The sequence below is a fragment of the Oncorhynchus masou genome, chromosome 12 (genome assembly GCF_036934945.1).
Source record: "Oncorhynchus masou masou isolate Uvic2021 chromosome 12, UVic_Omas_1.1, whole genome shotgun sequence".
Classification (NCBI taxonomy): domain Eukaryota; kingdom Metazoa; phylum Chordata; class Actinopteri; order Salmoniformes; family Salmonidae; genus Oncorhynchus; species Oncorhynchus masou.
In genome coordinates this window covers 82,851,094-82,868,761 of record NC_088223.1, presented here as the reverse complement: position 1 = coordinate 82,868,761, position 17,668 = coordinate 82,851,094, and the positions used below count along the sequence as shown (strand labels likewise).

The 17,668-nt window shown below is 42.1% G+C and overlaps 1 pseudogene; it reads left to right on the top strand.

The window, feature by feature from the left end:
- Positions 1-17,668, top strand: part of LOC135550947 (lymphoid enhancer-binding factor 1-like) — a 70,267-nt pseudogene that overhangs the window by 35,381 nt on the left and 17,218 nt on the right.

The following is a 17,668-nucleotide window of genomic DNA, read 5'->3' as shown; positions in this document are numbered from 1 at the left end:
GTTTCTGATGAACTCCACCAACGGAGTGGAGGAGAGACCAGGCTTGCGTAGTTGCGTGCCTTTACTTGTTTGCTGAAATCCATACTTTTTAAATAAACGTTAATCAAATACAACCACCGACTGTTTGCTCATTGCTATTGCTCTAAGATGGCAACTCAGCGAAAATGCGCATGTGCCAATTGAATCTCAACAAGGAAACAGTCTGTGGTTGTATGGATTTCAGCAAACAAAGAATGGCAAGCAAATACAGAGGATAAACATAGGTACAAGGTAAGCATTTCATTATTATTTTTTTTTAAGTATTCACCTTGGGCAAATCGATGTAGTCAGAGCTAAATTCGGCAAAGCTTGTCTCTGCTCCAATCCGTTAGGTAGACTTCATCAGAAACTTCCTTCACACTGAAATGGAGTCAAGGCAGCTATGTATGTGTGTGGACTGTTTGTGCTGGTTTTGAATGGATTGATCCATTGATTTTAGCAATAGCCATTGAACTGAACAGCTGAAAGCAGAATCAGGGACAGGGTAGATTTCATCAGGGGTGGTGGGTCTCGTTTCAATCAGCACTAGTTTGTTTGTGCCTCTATGAAGAGAAGGGAGTTCAGGGTTGAGTTAGACAGTCAGCTAGACATACAGTGTTCATCTTCATCAGCAGTAAAGTGCAGGGTGTTGAGAGCTACGCTGTAATAACTGTGACAGCTAGATGGAGTCTTATTGAAGAATGTTCTGATTGGTCACTTGCCTCAGGCCTCTTTTGTCCACAAATGATCTGTTTATCTCACTTCACTGGTTGGGGGGGGACCAACCCCTCCTCCTTCCTCACTTCCCCTCCTCTATCACCCTCTTCTATCATCCTCCTCGATCACCCTCCTCTTTCATCCTCTTCCATTACCATCCTCTATCACCCTCTTCTATCACCCTCTTCTATCATCCTCTTCTATCATCCTCTTCTATCATCCTCTATTACCCTCCTCTATCACTCTCTTCTATCATCCTCCTCGATCACCCTCCTGTATCATCCTCTTCTATTACCCTCTTCTATCATCCTCCTCTATCACCCTCCTCTGATAGAAAGAAGAGGCTCATCTCTAATGTCAAATCAGTGGAGCTCTCTGACTAGACAGAAAGACTTCAGAGACATTCACAATGCTTTGTTTGTAAACACTGGAAAGCAGAGTATACAATTTACACTTTATAGACTGATTCATGGCACGGGAACTTGGGGTGGAGTTTACACAATTCGGTCATGTCATTCTAAGGGGAAGTGTTGAGATGTCTGAACTGAAAGGGACCTCTTGGACTGAAACAGTTACCACTTCCATACTATGACAAATGTAGTCCAAAGTTCAGAGTGGATGTACAGTGCCCCCCCCACCCACCCCCCATCAAAGACACTCCTCTCTTCTCCCAGTCCTTTGATGTTCCCACCATTTAATAAAGAGCCCAGTAAGTGGTGTGTAGAGTAGAGGACACTCTGGCACACCCCACCCCTACCCTGCCCTGCGGTGCACTGTACCAACCCTCCCTGACAGATCCCCAACCCACACACACAACACACACACACTCCTGGAGACCGAGTAGCAGACCCCGCTAGGTCTTATCATGTGAGGGGGATCTACAGAGGGCTGTCGTGTGACTCTGTAATTAGTATGTTGGTGGGCGGCTCACTGAGGATTGAGACGGCCAAGCAGTAGCCATGCTGAGAGAAGGTCTGAGTGGTAAACCAGAGAGAGGGCTGGTGCCTAACTTACCATGCCTTACCTCTGGGTATTATTTTACTTACTTAGGGACGAGATCACCCCTCTCTCTGTCTTTTCTCTTTTCGCTCTCATGTCTCTCCCTCTCTTCTCTCCCACCCCCTCTTCTCATCTCTTCTCTTTCTCTCTCACCCCCTCTTCTCATCTCTTCTCACCCCCTCCTCTCATCTCTTCTCACCCTCCTCTTCTCATCTCTTTTCACCCTCCTCTTCTTATCTCTTATCTCCTTCTCACCCCCTCTTCTCATCTCTTCTCACCCTCCTCTTCTCACCCTCCTCTTCTCACCCTCCTCTTCTCACCCCCCTCTTCTCATCTCTTCTCACCCCCCTCTTCTCTCCTTCTCACCCCCCTCTTCTCATCTCTTCTCAATTTCTCTCTCTAATGCCAGAACCCTCAGCTTTCTTGTACTTTTCTAGAACAAGGATGACAGTGAAACAGTATAGAGGGGGTTTTCATTGATAAAGGAAGTTGTGATCAGTTTTAGAAGTCAATAAGTCTAATGATAATAGTATATTTTTAGTTCATGGCAGGGTTTTTTGATATGCTGTGGTATTTCCCAGCGGGCTGCCAAGTCTGCTTTCAGAAACATGCTGTGAGTGAAAGCTGTCCCAGCCGCCGTAGAGGACAGGTTTCACTATGATTCACACAGTGCTGAATGTATAGTCTGTTGAACACTATTACAGTCAGACCATTCAACCACTGACTGACGGGATTTGATTCAAAGGGGATCTTTAAGAACATTTTGAAGGGGGATCTTTACCCTGTAAAGTTAAAGGGTGGATTCACAAAAGGTCACGTGCGTTGTATGGGACTCAGAACCCAACGAGGTCAGAGACTACGGTCCATTTTTATTTTTTATTTTTTTATTTCACCTTTATTTAACCAGGTAGGCTAGTTGAGAACAAGTTCTCATTTGCAACTGCGACCTGGCCAAGATAAAGCATAGCAGTGTGAACAGACAACACAGAGTTACACATGGAGTAAACAATAAACAAGTCCATATGGAAGTCTTGACATTTCACACAAACAATGAACACCCAATAATAACCAGACACGTCATACTTTCAGCCACGTTGACAATGCTCTTATTTCACTGCATATGGTCTGGTTCTGAGTACAGAACGCCATTAAACAAACAAATATGTCTGGTTCTGAGTACAGAACGCCATTAAACAAACAAATATGTCTGGTTCTGAGTACAGAACGCCATTAAACAAACAAATATGTCTGGTTCTGAGTACAGAACGCCATTAAACAAACAAATATGTCTGGTTCTGAGTACAGAACGCCATTAAACAAACAAATATGTCTGGTTCTGAGTACAGAACAAACAAATATGTCCATTAAACAAAACAAACAAATATGTCTGGTTCTGAGTACAGAACGCCATTAAACAAACAAATATGTCTGGTTCTGAGTACAAACAAATATGAACAAACAAATATGCCATTAAACAAACAAATATGTCTGGTTCTGAGTACAGAACGCCATTAAACAAACAAATATGTCTGGTTCTGAGTACAGAACGCCATTAAACAAACAAATATGTCTGGTTCTGAGTACAGAACGCCATTAAACAAACAAATATGTCTGGTTCTGAGTACAGAACGCCATTAAACAAACAAATATGTCTGGTTCTGAGTACAGAACAGAACCATTAAACAAACAAATATGTCTGGTTCTGAGTAAACAAACAAATATGTCTGGTTCATTAAACAAACAAATATGTCTGGTTCTGAGTACAGAACGCCATTAAACAAACAAATATGTCTGGTTCTGAGTACAGAACGCCATTAAACAAACAAATATGTCTGGTTCTGAGTACAGAACAAACAAATATGTCTGGTTCACAGAACGCCAAAACAAACAAATATGTCTGGTTCTGAGTACAGAAAACAAATATGTCTGGTTCTGAGTACAGAACGCCATTAAACAAACAAATATGTCTGGTTCTCTGAACAGAACACCACTAGAGAAACAAATATGTCTGGGTCTCTGTGTTAAAAGGTTTAAACAAACAAATATGTCTGGTTCTGATAAAATATGTCTGGTTCTGAGTACATAAAGAAACAAATATGTCTGGTTCTGACATTAAACAAACAAATATGGGAGGAGTGTGTGTTTTCACCAGGATTTATGACTTCTGTGGTCATCTCATTTCCCTTAATTCCGCGTCACTATTATGTTTACGGATGACTCCTCTGATGATATGAACGGGAAGACCATTAGTTCAAATAGCAGCGGGAACTAGTTTGGGGCTGTGGGGCTGACCTTTTTTCAATGACGTGGGGGGGTGGTCAGTCTTCAGGCGGCTGTATCATTCCGCTAATGCAGGACTAGTAAAGGCTCAGTGCACTGCTTTTGTGAGACTTTGTGAGACACCCTCAGCACCCCTACTTCCTGTGACTATGTTAGTTTTAAACCAGACCATTAAAGACTATTTCAGTGGAGCTGAACACATATTTATTGTTGTCTGTCTGCGCTCATTTAGATTGAGATGGTTAGTCCGCATGTTTGTACAGTGGGTTGGCCTGTCCGTCTGTCCCTCAGTCCCATCTATTGTTAAGTTAGAGACAGCATGGCCCTGCAATGGAGCATTTCCATAGTGCTGCACAGAGGTGACACTCTGCCCCACCAACATAGCCCAGCATCTGCCCCACCAACATAGCCCAGCATCTGCCCCACCAACATAGCCCAGCATCTGCCCCAACAACATAACCCAGCATCTGCCCCAACAACATAGCCCAGCATCTGCCCCAACAACATAGCCCAGCATCTGCCCCAACAACATAGCCCAGCATCTGCCCCACCAACATAGCCCAGCATCTGCCCCAACAACATAGCCCAGCATCTGCCCCAACAACATAGCCCAGCATCTGCCCCAACAACATAGCCCAGCATCTGCCCCAACAACATAGCCCAGCATCTGCCCCAACAACATAGCCCAGCATCTGCCCCAACAACATAGCCCAGCATCTGCCCCAACAACATAGCCCAGCATCTGCCCCAACAACATAGCCCAGCATCTGCCCCACCAACATAGCCCAGCATCTGCCCCAACAACATAGCCCAGCATCTGCCCCAACAACATAGCCCAGCATCTGCCCCACCAACATAGCCCAGCATCTGCCCCAACAACATAGCCCAGCATCTGCCCCACCAACATAGATGTCCACAGTGTTGTGTGTGTGCGTATTTTAGTCTTTATACACGGCTGCATTCAGTGCGTTGTTATGTCTGCCTGGGCTTTGATGTTCTCAAACCTCAAACTAAGTGGTGCTCATTTTGGGTAACTCTGGAGAGGCACAATCACTTCCAGATTGGGCCTCCTACTCTGTGTGATTGGCTGTTGTTGGTGCTATACTGGCAGGGAGTGTCAGTGACAGGAGTACTTCTGCCTGGCCGTCAGCCACTGGACATGGACCCTGGGCACTGGATATACACATAGGGTACACACACACATATGGAGAACACATCACAGGAGGTTGGTGGCACTTTAATAGGGGAGGACTGGCTTGTGGTAATGACTGGAGCGGAATCAGTGGAATGAAATCAAATACATCATGGTTTCCATGGTTTCCATGTGTTTGATGCCATTCCATTCACTCCATTCCAGACATTAATATGAGCCTTCCTCCCCTCAGCAGCTTCATGTGGAACACATGTATACACAAACACACCCTACTGGGCACACTACGTCATATCAATGTGGTTCATGGGGTAATATTTGGTGCTGAGGTTGATCAATGAGATTACAGCCTATATTCACCCAATCAAAAAGACAGCCAATGTGTTGTTACCACTATACTTTCAACCATCTAAAAGCACAACCAAATTCCAGTGGAAAAACCAATGTCAAATGTTTGGTTTATTTATACAACAGATTGATGTGTTATCACTGTGCATCTGATAGCAGAACCAAATGACCAGGGTTGCAGTTGAGATTACATTACAAGTACATGGCGATCAACTGTGAAGCCCTGCACAGACCTGCACAGACCTACACAGACCTGCACAGACCTACACAGACCTGCACAGACCTGCACAGACCTACACAGACCTACACAGACCTACACAGACCTACACAGACCTGCACAGACCTGCACAGACCTACACAGACCTGCACAGACCTACACAGACCTGACCTGCACAGACCTACACAGACCTGCACAGACCTGCACAGACCTACACAGACCTGCACAGACCTACACAGACCTGCACAGACCTACACAGACCTGCACAGACCTGCACAGACCTGCACAGACCTGCACAGACCTGCACAGACCTGCACAGACCTGCACAGACCTACACAGACCTGCACAGACCTACACAGACCTGCACAGACCTACACAGACCTGCACAGACCTGCACAGACCTACACAGACCTGCACAGACCTGCACAGACCTGCACAGACCTACACAGACCTGCACAGACCTGCACAGACCTACACAGACCTACACAGACCTGCACAGACCTACACAGACCTGCACAGACCTACACAGACCTACACAGACCTGCACAGACCTACACAGACCTACACAGACCTGCACAGACCTACACAGACCTACACAGACCTGCACAGACCTGCACAGACCTACACAGACCTGCACAGACCTACACAGACCTACACAGACCTGCACAGACCTACACAGACCTGCACAGACCTACACAGACCTGCACAGACCTACACAGACCTACACAGACCTGCACAGACCTGCACAGACCTACACAGACCTACACAGACCTGCACAGACCTACACAGACCTACACAGACCTGCACAGACCTATGTATGCTATCTTGAAAATCCTCACTTTATGATTACAGTGCATAAGAAATGTATAGTTACAGTAACCTCGAAATGTGACCATGGATGTGTTACTCATTTTAAGGTTGAATTAGGGCTGCACAATTAATCAAATTCACATAAAATTATTAATATTGGCATGCGCAATACACATATCGCAAGAGATCCATATCACATGCAATATTTTAAAACACCACTCAATCGTGTGTGAAACATTTTAAAACGTCACTCAACCGTGTGTAAAACATTTTAAAACGCCACTCAACCGTGTGTAAAACATTTGAAAACGCCACTCAACCGTGTGTAAAACATTTTAAAACGGCACTCAACCATGTGTATAATATTTTAAAACGCCATTCAACCGTGTGTAAAATATTTTAAAACGTCACTCAACCGTGTGTGTAATATTTTAAAACGCCACTCAACCGTGTGTAAAATATTTTAAAACGTCACTCAACCGTGTGTGTAATATTTTAAAACGTCACTCAACCGTGTGTAAAGTCAGTTTTTATAGTTTACTCTCTTTTTGTTCTCTTGTGGCTGCTTCCCACACACACACCAAGCCCCGCCCCCTATCACTCAGGGTACGCAGTTCTTCCTCCTCGGTCTCATATCCCTTCCATACGAAGACCTTTTTCTGCCAACTTTACCATACCGCCATCTTTTTTCAGACTTTTCTTTATATCTTAAAGGTACTGCCAATATTAAAACCAAAACGTTTGATTTCTGACCTAACAATCTAGTAATCATTTCGGTTAAGTTATGCCTATGGCTTAGTATGAAATGTAGCCGTAATTTGCATTCACTACGCTAGGCAGTGCCCGTTAACCAGTTCTAAACTTGGCAAGGCATGTCACTTCGCCCATCTCTTGGCCCAGCCCACCATTAAACATGCACTGTTTTCTTATGTGTTAATAAATATCACTGAATGATGAAAATAATGCAATAAAGTAGGCTAATGCAATTGAAGGCATGTATCAAATTGTTGTTGACTGAAACTCCCAAAGTTATCCAATCGTTGTAATACATTTTAAGCAATAGCCAACCTGCTTCAGGCTGCGTGTGGTCAACTAGATGATCATTTCAGCACCGCTTTGATTGGGAAAGTGACATCATACTGCTATGAGACAAGCGTGTGGACTCGTCTTGATGAATCAATTAATGAAAGATTTTAGTTTTTTGGATATTGGTTAGGCTACAATTAGGCTGGGGAAATGTTAGCTAAATTGAGGTGAGTGCTGCTCAGATAATCTTGCCAACATGTTATATAAGTAGCTTAACAAGTGGATTATTTTGCTCTTCACTCCAGACACTTATTAGCCTAGGCCTCCGTCTGTACATTTGTTTAATAAGTGGAGGGGGTATAGCTCATCTATTAGTTTGCTAATCTGTCACTGATCAGAAACATTTAGCTTGCAATAATGTAGTCTAAATCAAGTGTAGGCCAATTTATTTAGTCTAAATCAAGTGTAGGCCAATTTATTTATTCTAAATCAAGTGTAGGCCAATTTATTTAGTCTAAATCGAGTGTAGGCCAATTGATTTAGTCTAAATCAAGTGTAGGCCAAGACTAGGTGCCACTGACTTAGTCTGGCTTTAATTCCAGTTTGTCTACAAATTAATTATTGATATGTTGGATTAATGTCTCTTCTCAACCAAAAATCAAAGTTAAAGAAAAGTTAAAGAACAGGACTAAATCAAATCAAACTTGAAAGGCACTTTTAAATGCACATTTTTGGTTGGGATGGAGTGAATCCAACATAATAATAATACATTTGTAGACAAACTGAAATTAAAGCCAGTGGTACAGTTGGAACTATCCAAGCAGTAGATCTCCTTCAAATGCTGATATTTGGTTGCATTGACAACTAAACACAATACAACATCAATTATTATGATTACATTTGAAATCAACCAGAGCTTGAAATCTTAGGCTTATTGTATTGTCTATTTCTGTTGAATTCTGGGTTGAATTGAAACAATCACTGGTGATGACTTTGCAAATGCTACAGTGGCTTTAGAAAGTATTCACGCCCCTTGACTTATTCCACATGTTTTGTTGTGTATTTATTTTTTTCTCACACATCTACACATATTACCCCTTAATGACAAAGTGAATACATGTTTTTAGAAATGTTTGCAAATGTATTGAAAATGAAATACAGAAATATCTAATTTACATAAGTATTCCCACCACTGAGTCAATACTTTGTAGAAGCACCTTCGGCAGCAATTACAGCTGTCAGTCTTTCTGGGTAAGTCTCTTCAAGCTCTGTCAAGTTGGTTGCTGATCATTGCTAGAGAGCCATTTTCAAGTCTTGACATAGATTCAAGTCGATTTAACTCAAAACTGTAACTAGGCCACTCAGGAACATTCAATGTCATCTTGGTAAGCAACCCCAGTGTAGATTTGACCTTGTGTTTTAGGTTATTGTCCTGCTAAAATGTGAATTTGTCTCCCAGGAAAGAAGACTGAACCAGGTTTTCCTCTAGGATTTAGCCTGTGCTTAGCTCTATTCCTTTTCTTTTTATCCTAAAAAACTCCATAGTCCTTGCTGATGACAAGCCTACCCATAACATGATGCAGCCACCACCATGCTTGAAAACATTGGCCTCATGCTGTAATCCCTGAGCAGTTTCTTTCCTCTCTGCCAACTGAGTTAGGAAGGACACCTGTATCTTTGTAGTGACTGGGTGTATTGATACACCACAAAGAGCGTAATTAATAACTTCACCATGCTTAAAGGGATATTCAATGTCTTTTTTTCTTCTTTTTAACCCATCTACCAATAGGCAGTGATGTAAAGTACTTAAGCAAAAATACTTTAAAAGAACTACTACATAAGTCGTTTTTTGGGTATCTGTACTTTACTATTTATATTTTTGAAAACTTTTTGACTTTAACTCCACTACATTCCTAAAGAAAATAATGTACTTTTTACTCCTTACATTTTCCCTGACACCCAAAAGTACTTGTTATATTTTGAATGCATAGCAGGACAGTCTAATTCACACACTTATCAAGCGAACATCCCTGGTCATCCCTACTGCCTCTGATCTGGCACTCATTAAACACAAATGCTTCATTTGTAAATTACATCTGATTGTCGGAATACCTAGGATAGGATAAGTAATCCTTCTCACCACCCCCCCTTAATGATTTAGATGCACTATAGTAAAGTGGCTGTTCCACTGGATGTCAGAAGGTGAATTCACCAATTTGTAAGTCGCTCTGGATGAGAGCGTCTGCTAAATGACTTAAATGTAAATGTAAATGTAAATTGTTGAACTGTACCCCTGGCTATCCGTAAATGTAAAAAACAAGAAAATCGTGTCGTTTGGTTTGCTTAATATAAGACATATTTAATGATTTATACTTTTACTTTTGATACTTAAGTACATTTCAATCCAAATACTTTTACTCAAGTAGTATTTTACTTGGTGACTTTTACATGAGTAATTTTCTTTTAAGGTATCTTTACTTTTACCCAAGTATGACAGTTGGGTTCTTTTTCCACCACTGCCAATAGATGACCTTCTTTGTGAGGCATTGGTAAACCTCCCTGGTCTTTGTGGTTGAATCTGTGTTTGAAATTCACTGCTGGTTTGAAGGACCTTACAGATAATTGTATGTGTGGGGTACAGAGATGAGGTAGTCATTCAAAAATCATGTTAAACACTATTATTGCACACAGAGTGAGTCCATGCAACTAATTATGTGACTTGTTTTGTACTCCTGAACTTATTTAGGCTTGTCATAACAAAGGGGTTGAATTATTTTTGACGAAAGACATTTCAGCTTTTCATTTTTTATTTATTTGTAAAAATAAAAATCCATTATTCCACTTTGACATTATGAGGTATTGTGTGTAGACCAGTAAAATCCCAAATGTAACACAACAACATGTGGGAGAAGTCAATGAGTGTAGATACTTTCTGAAGGCACTATAACGTTCTAAATAGCATCATTGATGATATATGGTTACATTTCATTTGCTCTGTTAAACCTGCGCTTTGGAATGAGTTTGATAGGAACAGTGAATCTATTTAATTTTTGTAAGTGGAGATCTCTTATCAATCATTCTCACGCACATTGGTAATAGTCAGTAACTAATATCATAGCTAAACAGAGCTGTTAAAACCCTGGATAGGAGCCCAAAGTGTAGCTGTAAATTGATCAATTATTTTTTCTGATAGTGGTTATAACCTTGAAGATCTGACATTGTTTTAAAGGTCCAAATTCAACATATTTTATACAACCTTTGTCTATGTTGAAATTTGGTTACCACGATGACATAATCCTGTGGTAGAAATTTCGCCTCAAAACAACAATTTATAAGGATTACATTTTTCAAATCCAATGTATTTTCCACGTAGATCCCACATCACAATACATTGACAATGTTGATTCAACCAGTTTGTGCCCAGTGGGACACATTCATAAACACATCCATAAAAGCACACACACACACACACACACACATCCACAAAAGCACACACACACACACACATCCACAAAAGCACACACACACACACACACACACACACACACACACACACACACACTCACGCACATACATGCATACACACACATACAAATGTCCAAACAGTATCACTCTTATCCACAACAGCCTTCTACTTGTTGTTGTTGTTGTTGTTTTACTGTCTCAGTCTTTTTATAGAACATTAAACTTAATCATCCACTCTTAAAATGATTTCCATCCCTAGCTGACCTGTATCAATATATAGCACAGAGCCAGTTCCAGGATCAAACAGAATGTAAATGTCTCAGGTCTCATTCTGACGACTTTCTGTGCCCCTTCAGCCAGCCCTTTCACTCTCAAACAGTCAGGTGTGGGTAATTTTCCCCTCTATACTACTGCTCGCACACAAACCTGAGGGTGTGTGTATGAGTAATGCCTAGTGCACCACAGCAAGGCTCTGGCTCAGTGTGGCGCTGGTACAGTGGATGGGTTAAGTCACATCTGTCGCCCCTCCTGCTCATCTGTGTACTTGCCTGTCTGTGTCTGCATCCCAGCCACTCAATGTGGGATTTCACTGGGGCGTCAGATAGCCTACACTGTATGCAGTACAGTGGGAACAGGGTCTGTAACGTAATGAACAGTACATGACATTACAACCATAGCAGTTTTCTGTACTTAACACAATGGCAATTCATGGGAACTTGCAACTGATTCACGTGTGAAATGAGTGTTTTATTAGTGCTATTTTATCTTTTATCTTAATTCATGACAACGTTACAAAACGACAAATTAACAACATAACTCTGATTTGGATTTTATCTCTCTTTTTTTACCTTTATTTATACAGGTAAGTCGATTAAGAACAATGTATTTTTTAACCTACTTGAAAGCCCCAAGCAAGACCATTCAATCCAAATGATTGTAGCTCATTCAACCTTGATATATAGCAGAGGGCCAAGATGAACAATGGAGAAGTGAGTGTGTTTAATGTATCAACGATGAAATAGAGATTAAAGACGTTACTCTCAAAGCACTCTGGCCGTGCTGCCAACAGGACCCCTAATTTCCGCTTCAAAAAACCTTCTTAGGTCTGTGAACACCAAAGAATACATTATGTGTAAAGTGTTTCATCAGCATAGGGAATGAAGCGGCAGAGACAAGGGTCAAGGTGTAGCCTATTGGCCGTCGGGGGGGGAAGGTCATCATCCATCATTAATTCCCAGTGATGTCTCAAACACCATTACCTCTTATTTAACACCGGATTCCTGTTCAAACACAACCCCGCCAGATAAAAGGCAATATCAATATGCTAATATATGTCCTTTTAAGTGAAATTAGATTACTGAAGGATGAGCGCAGTGCGTTTGCCGTACTTTAAAAGGTTTAATATCTAATTGGAATTTTGTCTTTGATGTTATCGGAGACCAAAGATTTAGATACGAGTTAGATTGAAGTCTTGAGTTAATTCACCTTTCTGTGAGTGTGAGTGTGTGTGTGGGGGGGCGTATTTGTGTGCACTCAGTCCTATGCGTGTATCCCGTTACAATGTGGTTTAATAGAGGGAGGGTGATAATAATTTGGTCTCTGTGAGTGTGTGTAGAAAAGGAACACACATAGAGAACCACTTCAAGGATGGCTAATTGCCTTTAGGAAGGCAAAGATGTAAATATTAAATTGTGTGGCTATAATGTTATGATGGTACATCACCCTCAGACCTTGGAACAGAACCATTGAATTGAATTGAGAGAGGGAGAGAGAGAGAAAGAGGGGGAGAGAGAGAGAAAGAGAGAGCTACACAAAGAGAGAGAGAGAGAGCGAGAGCTTTGGCAATATTAACATATGTTTCCCATGCCAATAAAGCCCCTTCACTCCTGAATATACTGTAGACCCCACTCTCTCCCTCTCTCGCTCAATTCAGTTTCAATTTAAGGGCTTTATTGGCATGGGAATTATATGTTAACATTGCCAAAGGAATGTAGATAATAAACAATAGTGAAATAAACGTAAAACAATTTTAATTACTTAAAAATCATACAATGTGATTTCCTGGATTTTTGTTTTAGATTCCGTCTCTCACATTTGAAGTGTACCTATGATAAACATCATAGACCTCTACATGCTTTGTGAGTAGGAAAACCTGCAAAATCGGCAATGTATCAAATACATGTTCTCCCCATTGTAAGTGTCTTATATCGGCTGAAAGCTTAAATTCGTGTTAATATAACTGAACTGTCCAATTTACAGTAGCTATTACTGTGAAAAAATGCCATGCTATTGTTTGAGGAGAGCTCCTAACAACAAAACACTTTTTTCACCGCGATAGTTTTGATAAATTCACATTTGAAGGTGAAATTTGTACTTACATTCTGAAATCTTGCTCTGATTTATCATCCAAAGGGTCCCAGAGATAACATGAAGTTTCGTTTTGTTAGATAAAATCCTTTTTCACATCCTAAAGAGTTCCATATGGCATACACGATCGATTTTGTATTTCCACTCGTTCAATTTGCAAAGAAAGAAATCTGTGAAAATCTAACCCTAAACGTTGTTTCAACTAGTCAAATCATGTTCGTATGTATTCCTCAGTGATCCTAGAGCGTAACCAGACTTCACTATATCATTTGTGGTGTAGTATATCCTATAGGACAAAATTTGGTCAGACATGGCACACCGATGGCACACCGATGACGTGGGCGGTCTTCACTTGATCGACTCTAACTTTGTCAAACAAAGCTAGCTAGATAGCCAATGAGCTGGGCTTTACTGGAGTATTTACGGAAACCCTGTATCTGTCGCACAATGTAGCTGCTAACCTTGTGCGACAGCATGCCTTTTCCCTTTGGACAAAAACTAAAAGAATATTCAGAGTTATGAAGTTATGAAAACTGGTTGTTCTGCAAATGTTGAGCTTATAATATGGCTACTAATACTGGAAAAGCTATACAGTCCAAGTATACAGATTTGAAGATTTTCTTGCAGAAATTTTTTATATAAATGCAAATGTCTCCTTCACAATTTGCCCAAATGTACCTGGGTGACTTCACACTAAATGTCATGTAGTTCGCTCATACTTCAAGTTATCTGTCTGAAACTTTGCACATACACTGACGCCATCTTGTGGACACCATCGGAATTACAACCAGTGATGGTTAGAAGTGGGACCTTTCTGTTGCATTTCAAAAAGGTAGAAAAAAAGGGGAAAAAATGTTGTTGTTTTTCTTTGTAGTTTCTTCTACCAGATCTATTGTATTATATTTTCCTACATTCAATTCACATTTCCACAAACTTCAAAGTGTTTCCTTTCAAATGGTACCAAGAATATGCATATCCTTGCTTCAGGGCCTGAGCTACAGGCAGTTAGATTTTGGTATGTCATTTTAGGTGAAAATTTTAAAAAAGGGGGCTATCCCTAAGAAGTTTTTAATGAGACTGGAAGGAGAGTTTAGAGTCTAGCCAGACACCTAGGTATTTATAGTTGTCCACATATTCTAAATCAGAACCGTACAGAGTAGTGATACAGGCGGGTGCGGGCAGCGATTGGTTGAAGAGAATGCATTTAGTTTTACTAGAATTTTAGAGCTCTTGGAGGCCACGGAAGGAGCGTTGTATTCAAACTCGTTTGGAGATTTGTTAACACAGTGTCCAAAGAATGGCACACTGAACTCTATCTGAGAAGTAGTTAGTGAACCAGGCGAGGCAGTCATTAGAGAAACCAAGGCTGTTGAGTCGCCGATAAGAATACGGTGATTGACAGAGTCGAACGCCTTGGCCAGGTCGATGAAGACCGCTGCACAGGACTGTCTTTTATCGATGGCGGTTATGATATCGTTTAGGACCTTGAGCGTGGCTGAGGTGCACCCGTGACCAGCTCGGAAAACAGATTGTATAACGGAGAAGGTACGGTGGGATTCGAAATCGTCGGTGATGTTTGTTAACTTGGCTTTCGAAGACTTTAGAAAGGCAGGGTAGGATAGATATAGGTCTGTAACAGTTTGGGTCTAGAGTGTCAGCTTTCCAATCTTTAGGGATCTCAGACGATACGAAAGAGAGGTTGAACGGACTAGTAATAGGGGTTGCAACAATGGCGGTGGAAAATTTTAGGAAAAGAGGGTCCAGATGGTCTAGCCCAGCTGATTTGTAGGGCTCTATCAGAACATCAGCTGTCTGGATTTGGGCGAAGGAGAAGCGGGGGGGCTTGTGCCAGTTTCTGCGTGTGTGTTTTTTGCCAATTTTAACCGCACACTTGTTGTTTGTGTACATGGATTTTATAATATTGTATGTTTGTGCCCCAACACCACTTTCCATCAATTTGTATTGCCGACCCTCATGCCAAATTGAGTCAAAGGTTTTTTGGAAATCGATAAAGCATCAGAAGACTTTGTTTTGGTTTGTTTTGGTTGTTTGTCAATTAGGGTGTACAGGGTGAATACGTTCTCTATCATATGGCAATTTGGTAAAAAGCCAGTTTGACATTTGCTCAGTACCTTGTTTTCACTGAGGAAATGTACGAGTCTGCTGTTAATGGCAATGCAGCGGATTTTCCCATGGTTGCTGTTGACGCATATCCCACGGTAGTTATTGCGATACCTCTCTCTTTCTCTCTCTCAGCTCTGATGTTGTGTTGCTGTGTTTTTGGAACATTACAAGTAGTGGTAGTATTTTGTTTTAGCTCTCCCACAGGTTTAGATGTGATGTAATCAGGTGGGGATAGGGGTAATGTTGAAAGTGGGTTTTAGTAATGTGTGTCGGCGCGCATGGAAGGACTGCCTTAAAGTGATAAGGCATTCACTTTATAAAACAGAAGGGGCCAATGTGAAGCCGGCCAGGCGAGCCTCAGCCTCTCCCTGTTGTGCTGCTGCTGGAGTCTTCAGAGCAGCAGAGAGAAACAGAACTTTTCTGAAGTATCTACATACACATGAAAATCAATGCCTCAGCCAAACTTTCAAACACATACACACACTGACAACATATGAAAGGCTCTGCTATTGGAACTGTGTCCAAGAACGGGTGAATACCTCCAACATGGTAACCACTGTGACATATCATATGTCACACAGCATGCTGTTGGCATTAGAAATAACTGGATTTCACCTAAGTTATTGAAAGCCATTTGTAAACAGAAACATGAAAGCAAACAAGCTCTCACGCAGCCTCCCTTGATCATCAAAGTCCTATCGATCAAATGTACCCCCACACCCTCCACCCCTCCCCGAATCCCCAGCCAACCGAATGGGAGCAAATGTATTCTGCTTCCAAAGCACATCTGTTTGTTCCAAGCCATGCTTAAAATTACGTCTGTCTGTCTCTCTCTCTGTCTGTCTCCCCCTCACTCTCTGTTGCAGTCCAACAAAGTTTCAGTGGTCCAACAGTCTCACGGGATGCACCCCCTGACGTCCCTGCTGCCCTACAGCAACGACCACTTCAACCCCAGCCCCCCTCACCTGCCCACAGACATGAGTCAGAAAGGTAGGTCAACCTATCATCTCCCTCATCCTAACACACACCAGCCAGAACAGTGGGAAAGCCTTCTCCTGTCCGTCACCACAGCAGAGTAGTACAATCATCCTCTAGCCTTCTCCTGTCCGTCACCACAGCAGAGTAGTACAATCATCCTCTAGCCTTCTCCTGTCCGTCACCACAGCAGAGTAGTACAATCATCCTCTAGCCTTCTCCTGTCAGTCACCACAGCAGAGTAGTACAATCATCCTCTAGCCTTCTCCTGTCCGTCACCACAGCAGAGTAGTACAATCATCCTCTAGCCTTCTCCTGTCAGTCACCACAGCAGAGTAGTACAATCATCCTCTAGCCTTCTCCTGTCCGTCACCACAGCAGAGTAGTACAATCATCCTCTAGCCTTCTCCTGTCCGTCACCACAGCAGAGTAGTACAATCATCCTCTAGCCTTCTCCTGTCAGTCACCACAGCAGAGTAGTACAATCATCCCCTAGCCTTCTCCTGTCCGTCACCACAGCAGAGTAGTACAATCATCCTCTAGCCTTCTCCTGTCCGTCACCACAGCAGAGTAGTACAATCATCCTCTAGCCTTCTCCTGTCCGTCACCACAGCAGAGTAGTACAATCATCCTCTAGCCTTCTCCTGTCAGTCACCACAGCAGAGTAGTACAATCATCCTCTAGCCTTCTCCTGTCCGTCACCACAGCAGAGTAGTACAATCATCCTCTAGCCTTCTCCTGTCAGTCACCACAGCAGAGTAGTACAATCATCCTCGATCCTTCTCCTGTCAGTCACCACAGCAGAGTAGTACAATCATCCTCTAACCTTCTCCTGTCAGTCACCACAGCAGAGTAGTACAATCATCCTCGATCCTTCTCCTGTCAGTCACCACAGCAGAGTAGTACAATCATCCTCTAGCCTTCTCCTGTCAGTCCTTCTCCTTCTCCTGTCAGTCACCACAGCAGAGTAGTACAATCATCCTCTAGCCTTCTCCTGTCAGTCACCACAGCAGAGTAGTATAATCATCCTCTAGCCTTCTCCTGTCAGTCACCACAGCGGAGTAGTACAATCATCCTCTAGCCTTCTCCTGTCAGTCACCACAGCAGAGTAGTGAAATCATCCTCTAGCCTTCACCTGAACAAACGTGAAGTGGTACTTCCTGCTTAATTTT